The sequence below is a fragment of the Protopterus annectens genome, chromosome 11.part0 (assembly GCF_019279795.1).
Source record: "Protopterus annectens isolate FY-2018-M chromosome 11.part0, PAN1.0, whole genome shotgun sequence".
Taxonomy (NCBI): Eukaryota; Metazoa; Chordata; order Ceratodontiformes; family Protopteridae; genus Protopterus; species Protopterus annectens.
In genome coordinates, this window is record NC_056745.1 from 849,908,772 (window position 1) to 849,923,376 (window position 14,605).

General features: G+C 35.7%; 1 pseudogene; it reads left to right on the top strand.

Moving 5' to 3' along the window:
* The first annotated feature begins 535 nt into the window (after nucleotides 1-535).
* On the top strand, nucleotides 536-7,244 carry LOC122815003 (annotated as a pseudogene).
* Nucleotides 7,245-14,605: the final 7,361 nt, after the last annotated feature.

Consider the following 14,605-nt stretch of genomic DNA (forward strand, 5'->3'; position numbering starts at 1 on the left):
CCTGAATCCACCGGTTACAACATTAACTGCTTTCTTCACGTTATGTCAAAATGACGCGTTTGCGAAAACACTGCTGTATTCGGAAGTGCCTACATATTACACATGGAATGCGAGTAGAAAATCATTTGAACTACGCAAACGAGGAGAGTGAGTTGACGAATAACCTGGCATATTCAAAGAAACTATGATAGGCAGACAGTACACCATGCATCCCAATCAAGATGAATGCTTCTTTCTTCGCATGTTGTTGGTAAATGTGCCCGGTCCAACGTCGTTCCAGCAATTGAGAATTGTCAACGGCGTTACACATGCCACTTTCCGCAGTGCATGTCAAGCTCTGAATTTATTGGAGAATGACCGACACTGTATTAATGACGCGTGCAATATGTCACATCCAAATCAAATTTGTGCATTGTTTGCAATCATTTTGACCGCCTGCTCTCCTTCATCTCCAACAGAGTTATGGGAGAAATATAAATCGCACATAGCTGAAGATATTTTCTGTTGAATACGCAAGGAAAATTCAAATATGAACATGGATTTCACAGCAGAAATCTACAACAAAGCGTTGATAATGATTGAAGATTTGTGCTTAGAAATCGCGAACAAAGTTCTCAATCAATTGGGAATGCCATTAATGAATCGATCTGCTGCTGCTTCTTTCGATGTAGAATTGCATCGTGAACAAAATTACAACATGGGTGATCTTTTGTCATATGTGCAATCAAAAAATCCTAAGCTAAGGCTTGAGCAAAAAGGCATTTACAATCAAATAATGCAAACTGTCAATAACGGGATTGGAGAAATCTTCTTCTTAGCTGCGCCAGGAGGAACTGGTAAAATGTTCCTAATTACACTGATTCTGGCAGCAATTCGATCCCAAAATGGCATAGCCTTAGCTCTTGCATCGTCCGGAATAGCTGCGACATTGCTACCAGGTGGAACAACTGCTCATTCCGCTTTGAAATTGCCATTGAACATGCAATTCATTGAAACTCCGACGTGCAACATTTCCAAAGCATCCAGCATGGGAAAAGTATTGTAGAAATGCAAACTTATTGTTTGGGATGAATGCACAATGGCGCACAAAAAATCGCTTGAGGCTCTTGATCGATCATTGCAAGATTTGCGTGGAAACATCACACCATTTGGGAACGCATTAATATTGCTTGCAGGAGATTTCAGGCAAACATTACCTGTACTTCCTCAATCGACACCAGTGGACGAAATAAATGCTTGCCTGAAATACTCTACTTTGTGGCGACATGTAAAGACATTAAAATTAACTACAAATATGTGCGTCCAGCTGCAAAACGATCGATCAGCTGAGATATTCTCACATCAATTGCTGGAAATTGGGAACGGAAAGGTGCCAGTTGATCTGACCTCAGGACGAATTTCATTGCCTCATAACTTCTGCAATTAAGTGACGTCAAAAGAAGAATTGGTTGAAAAAGTATTTCCCAATATTCAAACCAATTATAAGAATCATGATTGGCTGACTGAATGAGCTATTCTTGCAGCCAAGAACAAAGACGTCTACGAACTTAACAATATTATTCAGTCTAACATTCAAAGTGAGGCAGTCACATACAAGTCCGTTGACACTGTTGTGGAAGCAGATGAAGCAGTTAATTATCCAACAGAATTTTTGAATTCACTCAATCTGCCAGGGATGCCACCGCATGTACTGCAATTGAAAATCAGCGTGCCAAATATCATGTTGTGAAATATCAACCAGCCAAAGCTTTGCAATGGCACGCGGCTTGCATTAAAAAAATTAATGAGCAATGTCATAGAAGCAACAATCTTGACAGGACCTTTCAAAGGTGAAGATGTCCTCATTCCTCACATTCCTATGATTCCAATGGATATGCCATTTCAGTTTAAGAGATTGCAATTCCCAATTCGATTGGTGTTTGCAATCACCATCAACAAAGCTCAGGGCCAATCTTTAGAATTGTGCGGTCTTGCTTCTTACATGGACAATTATATGTTGCGTGTTCGAGAGTCGGCAAACCAGACAATCTCTATATCTGCACTGACAATGGAACAACAAAAAATATTGTATACCCAGAAGCATTTTGAAATTAAACATATTAGAAACGTGTGCTTTCTCTTTTCTTTCTTTTCCATTTAACCAGACTGAGCCACAGCAATGCATGGTCGGGTACAGCTAGTATACATATATAGATATATATATATATATATATATATATATATATATATATATATATATATATATATATATATATATATATATATATATATATATATATATATATATATCCTATGTATTATGATTTTTTTTTCTATTCCTATAATTAATAAAGCTACTTTGATGTTCTTTACAATCTCAGATGACAATGCATAAAATGCCGGAACATGTTTTAAATTTAGAAAGCACTTGCTCGGTCCCTTGATTTCCTGACTTTACTCTTAACAATTCTAAAGATAACTTTAGGAAATGAAAGTTCAGCAGAGCAACACTGTAAACTCCCTTCATATTTATTTGAAATAGAAATCTTAAAGAAACCATAAGTAGATCCCCTGAATGGCAATTTGGAATAGTAGGGATATTGTCCAGGAGGTGGTTTAGGGTACACTTAAGAGGAATACTATAAATAAGGCTTAAGAGATAACAATAAATATGAGCAGAACAGAGAAGAAACACTGCTCAAGGGCACCTGAAGTAGCTTCAGCTTTAGTAGTAGAAGAAAATCATAGTTGTTAGGATCTATGCAGGAAATGGAATATTTTGAGAGGAGGTTGCAGTTTCAAAAGACTGTTTTCAGTGACCTACTTTTTTTTTGTTTGCACACTTAAAGCATTGACATCCTTAACTTTTCAACTGAAGCTACAGAAGGAACAGAGGTAGTTATATGCAAACCAGGAGAAGTGGACTATGGAAATTGTCAGTGATCCAAAGGCAGTTTTAAAAGGTTTCAAAGCATTTTATTACAGGTCATATCAAATGTCAAGGATTAATGACGACAATGTATTATTAGTGTGAGAATTTTTGAATAAAAATAGAGATGTGTAAGTCAGATGTGGGCTAATCACTAACCTAATGAGATACATTGCAAATTAGAATAAATCTTCACAATGAAATATGCTCCTCTTGCAGTTATGGAAACTGTAGAGAGTAATTTAGTCCAAACGTGTTATTGCACTAATATTAAAAAAAGGGAAAGGATTCTGTGCCACCACCGTACAAACCAATGTTAATTTTAAACATGCCAAGAAGATGGTTATAGCCTTATTGGCCATGAGGGTGACTAAAACTATTTCTAAGGAAGTCCATAGAAATCAATGTGGGTTTGTGGTGAGATGGCATGATATAATAATTAAGAACATAATGGTTATTGAAGCTGTACAACTGCATAAAAATTTCCAGTGGACTAAGTTTTGATACTAAAAAGACATTTCACAAGGCCAACTGGATCCTTTTGTTTAAGATGTTGGACAGGATGGGTTTCAAAGAAAGATTTACAAATCATTTTTGAAATTTAAATTACCTGGTTAAAATTCTTATCATCACTGTCAGAAGATTATCATTTGACAAGGGGCAACTACCACCAATTCTTACTCTCCCCTTTGCTTTTTGCTGTATATATATCGGTCCTTCAGCTTTGCATATCAAACAACTTACTTTGCAGGGATATGCACGGATATACAGCAACTGAAGTTATTGATGATTGCAGATTATGTTCTGATAACCTTAGGTCCACTTGACAATCTAAACTTTCATGAAATGCGAAGCACCACCCATTATCACACAGAAGTCTATGTTACTGAATCTCTCCAGGTCATTCTTTCTTCCTAAGATGTTCATGTAGTCTCCTAAGTATTCATCTCCTGCTTTTGCTAAAAGTAATTTCAAAAAAGGCAGTGAGTGTTTGTATTTCCTTTCCTGTCTATATTGATAAAACTCCTTTCTATTTAGCTGTTAAATTTTGCTCTTGCTAAGAATTGTATCAGAAGTCACCTCTTTATTAATGAACAAAGGCTTGCCTGAGTCCCATACCACTTTGGCTAGTTTTCTCTGTTATCCATAGTAGTTTATTTTACCTTTTATATCTTCAGATAGGATTATTTTTGTTTATTATTATTATTATTATTGTTATTCAGCTGTTTTCACTGCCTGTTAAACTGTTCCTGTTATTAAAAGCAAATAGTTCTATTAGTGACATAAAATCAACCATGAATATCTGAAAATGTATATATTTTCTTTACATACCGGTGTCTGATTACCATAATTACTGCATACATTCTGAGTTCATTAGCAGTCTGCTTCTTATTGTAGCAGGTTAGTACATTGCTCAGGGCAAACTAGTTCATTGTAAAATATTCCACCCCGTCTTTGAATGTTTCCATGTCATATAGCTTGCATTAATATTTTCCACTATAGTTAATATGTAACTGGCATAACAGCAAATTCACCTGTAATCAAAAAACAAAATACCTGTAAATTGTGTTCCTATGTTTAATGTTCAACCTGAAAGATCTTAAACTTTTGTAGAACTATTTCATTCTAAATCTATGTACCCTTGATTTCTCCATTTCATGCTATTTACATAATATGCAAATATTTTCTATTTTCATCTCTTATTTATCATCCACTGTAATTCTGTCCTTTTCTATAAAAATCCCTCAGTCAATAAGTAGGCAAACTTTCACCAGTAATACTTCCTTGACAATAAAGGATAAAACCCACTCAATTGTTTCTTCCATGCTAACGTTCCTTTATTTTTTATCAGTACAATTCAGTATTATACTTCAGCCTACTTATTAACCACTAATCCTTCCCTTGATTCATTTGCTTCCCTTCAGAGATGGGGGGGGGGTGAGGGTAGGAGGTGCTATTTTTCCTGTCATCTCTGTGTGAAAAGCATCATCTATGGACTGAACAGTAAGTACAGTTATATTCAGGGAATAACGGCACCCTTCTTTTCTAGCCTTATTTTCCTGTTTCCTCCCAGTAGCGTAAGATCACAGAGTATCTAGATGTTACTTGAGATATCTCTAAGTGCCTAAAAAGGCAGAGGACCTCACGCCAATCTCGGCTGTCAGTGAAGTAATCAAATTCATCCCAAATTAAACCTTTTGAATGGTCTTGGTGTAGTCAGCCATTTCTCTTCTACCCAAGGGGCAGCTGCAACTCTTCCCTGGATGCTATCACTCCCAACAAGGTTTTAATAGCCCTAACTAACCCTGTAGATTAAGACTACAAACTGCCTTTCTAAATTCCAGGTAACTATTTCCCGCTACATGCGATGAATGGTCAATTAATGAACATTTTCTGCTAGTTGAGCAGATGATAGTGTTATCTAAACGCCGAATGCTAGATATTATTGGGGGCTTACTGAATTTGTACAAAGACTTTATTTTTAATGGTTATTAGAGTTGCTGATTAAGCGGAATGATAGCAGACTTAAGAGCTATTTGATACGGTGATATTTAGAACTTGAAGAACTCAAAGTCTCTAACTAGGATTCCAAAATGGTGGTCGACTAGGAAACAGCTTAAGCACAGAGCTCCTCACCTCAAAATTCTTTCTTAAGTAATACTTACTTCAAAAAGAGCTGCTTCTACTTCATCTATGTGGAACTTGCATTACTTTGGAAGTGGAAAAACGCATGACAGATCTTCACCCTCTCTGGCTCTCTCACAGTGGTTTTTTTTTCATCTTTCTTTTTATCTTCTCAAAGTGATTCAGGAAGGCCTACTGCTGTCTGCAATAACTCTGGCTCCTCATGGCTAGGCAGATTAAAACAACAAATGACTCTATTATTATGGATACTCAAACAATCAAAGCTAAAGCATCAGCAATTTTCTCTCCTGAAAAGGAGGCTCTTTCAAAAAGGCAGAGAACAAATAAACAAAATACTGAATCCTCCAAAAGTGACACTAGTAACAAGGAAGATCCCGGCTTTCACATGGAAGAACTTAAACAGGCCCTTCAGCCCATTCACACAGCTATACAAAGCTTCTCGAACAACTCTCAACTATAGGAAAATCTATTAATCAAATAGTGGACATAGTTGACACACTTGAACAAAAAACACAGTCTAATGAGTTCCAAATACAGTCTATTTCAGAAGAATTACGTGCAAAACAGCCTCCTTGTCAGATTTACAGTCAAAACTTACAGATCTTGAAGCTAGGAGCAGGCGCATAATATTTTAATAAGAGGTCTCCTGAAACCTATGACAGCCAAGGCCTGCTTACTATAACAAAACAAATATTTGAATCACTTTTACATTCAGAAGATGGCAGTAACACTATTATAATTGAGAGAGCTCACCGTGCATTGCATAAAAGACAAGATACTACAGCTCCTCGCCAAGTTTACACAAGATTACTTAACTTTCAAACCACTCAACAGATCCTCTATGCAGCAAAAAAGAATAGAAACTTTATGTGGAACAAGCATAAAATAAACTTCACACAAGATTTACCTGTCTCCATTAAAGAAAACAGACAGAAATTAGCCCGTTCTGCTCTGACCTCATCAAAAGAAACATTAGGTTTCAAATGCGTTATCCAAGCACACTGATTTTCTACCAAAACGATACTAAATACTCTATATCATCCCTAATTGAAGCAAGAGAGACATTTCAAAAGTTTTCAGCAAGATTCCTGTACAAACATGAACTCACATAACTCCAGCACGATCGTTTCTACAGTTGTACTTTTCTCAACTTGAATTTACCCACGGAGGCTTCAGCTATTCAGTCACTTGCTTTCCAGCTGCTTTAAAAGTTTTAGCAAGTCCAGGACTGTTTAATGTACTTAAAACAGCCTTATCTCCGTTTAGAGATAGATCCACGTGTCAACAAGGAACGCTACTTCATTGTGAGGTTCCCAGCGGGATATCCTTTGCTGTGACTCTACAAGCTGTGCGCCAGTGAACCCATTCCCCATCGATCGCGCTGCAGCGCTTTTATGTATAAAAAGAAATCAAAAGACTCTGCATACTGTTTTTGATGTTTAAGGTATCTTTGAGCAATGGTGGTGTCAACCAGGCAGGGATTAAAATGAACCGTGTGTGATAGCCAGAAACAGCAAAAATAAAGCCAAGGCAGTTGCTTGCAGAAAGAGGAGACGAACTGTAAGATGAGTATTATAAAAATGCATCATACAGACAATAACGGTATTATATCACAAAGGAAAAGGCAAACCAAGCACATCTCTAATACATGTAAATTTTATATTTTCCTTTTTAGGTCCTGGGAATGTAAACTGCCAGGTGATGCTTTTAAAGTACCTGCTGCAATAGATTATATCTACTGTGGTTGAGTCTTTCTGGGCACGCAGATCATCCAGCTTGCACTATGAATATTTACTTTTGTCTATGTCGCCTACTCTGTTTTTCTTCTTTCTTGCTGTGTTAATGTAAGTAAGAGGCCATGCTAGGCAAATACCCTGTTATCCATATTGCTGAAAACATGCTTTCTGTATTTAACTATGGGATCTCAAGTACTGCTTGCTACCAAGCCACTGTTTTTGTTTTATATAGTTCATTTATTTGGCGGTAGCGATCAGCTCTAGCTATTAGAGCTACTGAAGTTTTTTTAAGCATGCAGAGTCCCTTGCCCCAGTATTTACAAAATGGTGCAGTTTAAAGACATAAGCACACACTATAACAAATAAACACCAAACTGCTAAACGCTCATATAGTGGAAGTCAGAAACTGACTTTTTGTAGGTAGTGCAGCTGATCATTGCACTTTAACCAACTAAATGATTTTTTCAGCATATTAATGCTTAGTTTTTCTTCGTTTTTTTTTCTTTTTCTGTAATAACATATGTTTGGATGCATAATACAAAGGACACTGGGTGGGAGATTTTTGCATAAATTCCTTTAGTGTTTTGGAGTATTATTGTAATAGTTTTACTGTAACAGTTATAGATATTAGATTTTATAAACATTAATAAACATTAACACATAAATGGTATTAAGACAGTTGATGTTTAAAATACTCAAGGGTACATTTAGATTACTTAGTTTGAGAGTAGTTTGCTACAAGTATTTTATAGGTTCATTCTATTAGATTAAGGATAGTTACAATTAGAGTTTTAAAAGCATTTAAATATTAACTTGAATTGTAAAAATTTAGCAAAAGGTTAATATAGTTGAAGGGTGGGTTACACATATATAACTAGTCTCTTAGGTTATAAATAGTTCTGTTATTATTGGATTATGTTCATTGTAACCTTATCTTCGTTAACATGCTTTATAAGTATTTATAATATGCAGCTCATTAACTAAACAGTCACAACCTCTCTTAGTTGGGTTTCATCACTAGTAACACATTATACTGTTAGATAATTTTATAAAAATGTTATTTTAATGTTATACCAACCTGACTGTATTACAGTTGTGATTACATTCTCACAAGAAATGCCAATTCTAGTAACAAATATGTTATGTACAGTATTCCTAGAGATTCTTAGTTGTATACACAGAGTTTTAACATTCCAGGCTTACAGATTTATATTTATATACCTTAGGTCAAGCTTACTCTACACAAAAATTGGTGTACTCTTTACAAGTGGAGACTCTATGTGCAATCAAGTGAGTTCTGGTCTGATAATCTTTTGGATGAGATTTTCTTTGTATGTATGTATAGAATTGTTAATGTTGTTTTTGGTTTGTTTATATGCTTCTTCGCTAAGGGTGGGTGGGTAGGCACGGGGTTAGTTCAGAAGAAGTATCATGCTGCATCTTCCATTACATTTTACTGTGTTGCTTTTAAAGAGCAGAATTGGTTCTTCACTCTCCGTCTTTTATCTAACAAAACAAGGGTAGACTATTCCAACACAAAAGTAATGTACCCACACATTATCTTAATTACACTAAATATATTATGTGCCTATACCTATTTTGGTTTTAACGCCCATGAGTTGGTCCATTGATTCTTGGAATATAAATGGCTTACAAAACTTTGCAAAAGAAAATTACTACTACACCTTGTCTTTAAATCTCATGCTACCGCTTGTTTTCTACAGGAAACACACCTATCTAATTCTGAGTGGGAAAAAGTAAAAAATAGAAAATGGATTAGGTCTATAATAAGCGAGGTGACAGCACAAATTGAAAGGTGTGGCCATCATAATTAAGAAACAATTCCAGGAAATTATTAATGAATATAAATCTGACACAAACGGCAGATGGTGTTACTTTACATCTACCCTACCTAACTCCGACAAACCAGTTATGTTTTTAAATCTGTATGGTCCTTGTTCACAACAACAGACTTTTATTTTAGAAATTTATAAAATACTGAACTCATTTCCAAATCACTTATTTATTGTAGGTGGGGACTGGAATGCGGTTATAGACCCCAGTCTAGATCGCACAAGCAAATCATCCTCTTACAATCTTCAAGCTTCCATAGCGTTAGAGGAGCTTATATCTGATTTTAATCTTATAGACACGATTAAATTTAGTAATATCTCGACTAAGGAAAATCTTTATACCTTTTATTCCAATTGTCACAAATCATGGTCCCGCCTTGACTTTTTCTTAATTTCAAACCTCCTATCCAAATTTAAAAATACTTTCAATATTGAGCCTAGATGCTTCTCTGACCATGCCAAAATCTCTCATAATTAGGTTCACTCCCTGATTTTACTTTTGCCTGGCCACTTAACAATAATTTACTAATTAATAAAGATATAATTAAAAAAATTAACAACATGTTAATAGATCTTGATTTGAATATCACAGAGTCCCAAATCCCCCCGGACATACAATGGCGCATGCAAGGCTGAAATGAGGGCTTTCTCATTAGCCAAGCTTCCTTTCTTAAAAAGCTAAACATGAAAAGGAAAATACTTTATCCTTGAAACTTTCTTCTCTGGAAAAAGTCAGAGATTATCCCCTGACCCACAAACTATAGAACTGATCAATGCGACGCAAAGATTTATATGAACTTTATTCACAGAACTATTCCTTTCAGGAACAGAAATTCATTGCAACATATTCTGAATGGGCACAAATGCCCTCAAGAACCTTAGCAAGAATACTAAAAATAATAATAGTGCTCTAGAATTTCCACCCTTCATCACCAAGGAAATTATACAAATCAGATTCTGAAATAATACACCTGTTCTTTGAACTCTTTTCAGAAATCTATAGCGGACATAAAAGTGATAATCAAAAACCTCGGATGGAGTCTTTTCTTAATTCAATTAAGTCCCTCTCTTAATACTAACCAAGTCTCCTCCTATCTGCCCTCGACATTCAAGAAGTCCAGGCCATCATAAAAATTTAAAATTAGGCAAAGCCCGGGCCCTGACGGCTTTACTACTAACTTCTTCAAAGTTTTCTACACAAATACCTCCTCCATACTATTGAAAGTCTTTAACTATATTATTAAAGAAGGTATTACTGATATACACTGGAATAACTCAAAAACTATTTTAATATTAAAAATAAACAAGATAAAGCAGATCCTCACAACTACAGACCAATCTCGTTAATAAATGTCGACATTAAGATATTCGCTGCCATATTAGCATGTAGATTGAAAAAAGTTCTCCCGTCTTTAATCTCCCTGATCAAGCTGGTTTTATGAGCAATAGGCACGTGATAATACATTAACCCTTGATTCCCTTATACAATTTACCAAAAAGGAAGAAATCCAATATACCTTAACTTTAGATGCCTCCAAAGCTTTCGACAGAGTTAACTGGGAGTTTCTGTTTGCCTCATTGTCCCATTTTGGTGTGCCTAGTTCTTTTTCGGATATGATTAGGACACTTTATACAAATTCCCAAACCTACCTTTACATCAACAAACAGAGATCGGAGCCAATTCTGATCACTAATGGAACAAGGCAAGGGTGCCCTCTCTCTTTTTAATATTTTTATTGAGCCTTTCTTTCTTTATATTACTCAGAATACCTATCACAATATACCTAAAATACTAAACACGCAGATTGCACTATCAGCGCTTTTGACGATCTTAATTTATATTTTCAGTCACACAATACAGACCTACCAAAAATTTTTGATGCCATAGAGAAATTCTCTTTCGCATCAGATTATCAAATAAATAATAAAAATCTCATATATTTCCTATAAACCCTAACTTCCATAAATCCTTTTATTTCCCGAATCCTCCTTCCGAATAACATATAGCCTTAAATATTTAGGTATCTATTTTGAACATAATCAAGCCTCTATTCTTCAAAATAATTTATTAAAAACATGGTCTAACATACAACAAGATCTACAAAGATGGAAACATATGAATTTAGCTTTCCTGTCCAAAGCAGCTATTGTGAAAATGAATATCTTACCTAGACTTCTATTTCAACTTAATGCTTTGGATGTATTAGTCTATAATAACTTTTTCTCCAAAATCAACAAAGAAATAGCTGGTTTCATTTGGTTCCTAAATCAGTGAGAATTGCTTACCTTAAATTAACCTATCCTAAGGAAAAAGGGGCTAAGTCTACCAAACTTCCATTTATACTATAAAATTATTTGCTCAATTAGAGTTTGGTCTATCTCAAATTTCAACATCAAAACACAAATGCATTATCCAGCCTGGGTTAAAATGGTATCAACATGTTATATCCAACAAAATTAACCCTCAGGCTATTCCTTTCTATCTATTACCTCTTTGAACAACTGTAATCTAGCTCAATCTTTGAAACATAAAATCAAGCTTTTCCAAAATCTTATTAAAGATATTAATCTGGTAAATTCTCTATCCCTTCTACAACCGTTGCATCAGAACCCAAATCTTAAAATTAACAATCTAATGATTGACCTTACTAAATTCCCACTCATCAAAGATCTCAAGGTATGGGATATTCTCAAACATAGATCTAAAACTCTACCCGAGTTACGGTTAATCTTGGGTACTAATAAAAAATACACAGTTATTCTTAGACAACTAAGAGAAATTATTATGGCACAACATTTTAACGTCTCTCCCAATACTCAGGAACTAAACAAACTAATTGAAGTCATCTCAGCAATCTCAAGCATTAAAAACAATATCATCCTCTTACAAGCTATTGACTAACATGATCTACAATTCAAACTGTCTTTTCTCCAACTACTGGAATACCATCGGACCTTCCATTACAGAAGATCAAAATTATCAGCTATAAAATCTACTCTAGAGCTCTCTCTTTTCAAAAACTCCTATATACACAAATGATGCTCAACAACAATGCTTATTACACTCCTGTAACTCTTAATAAATTTAATGCCAACACTCCACCCTCGTGCACCTGTTGTTCATGTCCAGCGGACTTGCTTCACATTATGTGGTATTGCAAGCATTCTTACAAACTCTGGTGCTCTCTGAAAGTACGCCTGAAAAATGGGTTACTACACTTCCACTCTCGTGGGAAACAGCTATTCTTCACATTCCTACATCCAAAGTTTCAAAATGCAACTGCACATTCTAATTATACTTTGTTCACTTGTTAAACTATACATCACTAGCAATTGGTTAGATCGTACCAAACTTAGTTGGGGAAAATTCAAAGAAATGGCTCATAAACATATTTCTGCACATAAATTCATTATAAAAGGTCCAAAAAAGAGCCTATTTTAGTAAACTATGGAAGAAACTTTTAGATTTAGTTCTTAGTGAATAATTTCTCAGGGTACATTCAAAACATCATTTACCCTTGTCTTTGTTAACTTATGGAGATCCAATGATAATTATGTAGTGGAAGTGCAGCACAGTACATTACATTACATCATGTTGTAAATATTGTATATAAAAGTTTGTTTGGTTTTATTAATGACAATGCTTTTCTTATGTTTTACACTCTTTCTCACTTATATCTATATTTAAACTGTTTGATTATGTATTATATTCTGTTATTATTCAACGCCTCATTTTAATGTTCATTACTACATTGGCTGTATGCATTGTTTCATTTTATTGAAAATAAAATAAAAGATTTATTGGAAAAAAAAATCAAAGTCTCTAACTAGCTGCTTCTGCCTTGCCTAAGCCTGTGTTAAATTAAATAACTTATTTCGGATAATGACCTATCCATTCTCTGGCAAATGTTGTTTTCAAATGTGCAATATTTTGCAGTTTAGTTTGCTTATAGTCTGCTTCTACCTTGTCTAAGCTTGTGTTAACTTAATTTTTTTGGATAATGGCCTATTGCATTTTTTGGCCAATGTGTTCTCATATATAAAGTCTTTTGCCATATACATTGCTTTCAGTCTATGTTTAGTCCCACTGCCTATTTCAACACATTTCTCTTATCCTTTTGTGCACCCAGCTCAACAACCGCCTGACCAGTACTAGGTCTAGGGTATTTATTCTGTCCAGGACTGCTGCCTCCTCCCTAAGCTAAGGAAAAGAGTCAAACCTCTCTGGTCATCTCTCCCTAAATAACTCAAGAATGTACTTCTCATACTGACTGTTATCTACATTTAAGTTTGTTACATACACATCAGGTTCCTACTGCTAACTCCATAGCCAGGATAGCCATCAGCTAAACCCTCCCCCCCCTACAAATAGTATATCCTACTCATACAGCCTCCTTAACTTTGTCTGTGTATAACTACCTTTCTGCTTAGAGCTGCACTCTGGTTCAGCCTTGGTTGCAGTTTCACCCCTTGCCCACTAGGTGGCAACCCCCTTCCAGGATCTTTCCCCTTGCCTATTTCACCTCCAGCATACAGGATTTTAGAAAACACTCTTTTCTAACTTTCTGATAGACCCACTTACACTCCTTCCTCCTTCCACTGCTACTACACACTTCACTATCTCCTTTAACTTACCCTAACAATCAGCAGTTCACTGATTGTTTTCCCTGCACTTGGTCCTTCTCTGGCTCTACCTGCTCCATTCGCGGGCTCACTCCGCTCCCCTACCTTGCACCCAATTCCCACTCACCCCTACTACTCCTACATTTATACTTAACAAACCACACCCCCATTGATTGGACACTCCCACTAACCACTTTTCAACCTATAACTACCTACCCTTCACTCACACATCCCAATTTCCAAATTATCTTACCCTCACTCTAATACACCGCCATACCTTTTTCTCTTTACTTATTTAATGCACAAACCACTATGTCTACACATGCTACCACTTCAACTTTAAAACTCAAACCATTGTACTACCTCACACCCCCAATTTTAATACTTTATATAGCTACCACCTATGAATTCCACTACCTGCCTAACTACCTACATCCATCATCAGTCACTTCCACATATACCCAATCACACAACCCTCCTGTAATACTACCTCACCTCTTCTCACACTGTGCTACTCCAAAACCTCTCCATTCTATACAAACTAATTACTTAAACCCAAAGAATAAAAGCTATTACCAACTCATACTAAAATTCTCCAAACTTATAAGGAGTTTACTACCCAACCTTATAGCTGATAGAGACATCCACCCCAACCCAGGCCCTAACTCACCAGCTACCACTCACATCAAAATAAAAACTCCCACTAACATAAGAAATTCTCACAATGCCCCCAAAGCATTTCTAGTCTGCCACCTAAACATCAGAAGCATAAAAAACAAACTCCACGACCTGCATGCTCTCATACACATCCACTCCCCTGATATTCTTTGCCTCACTGA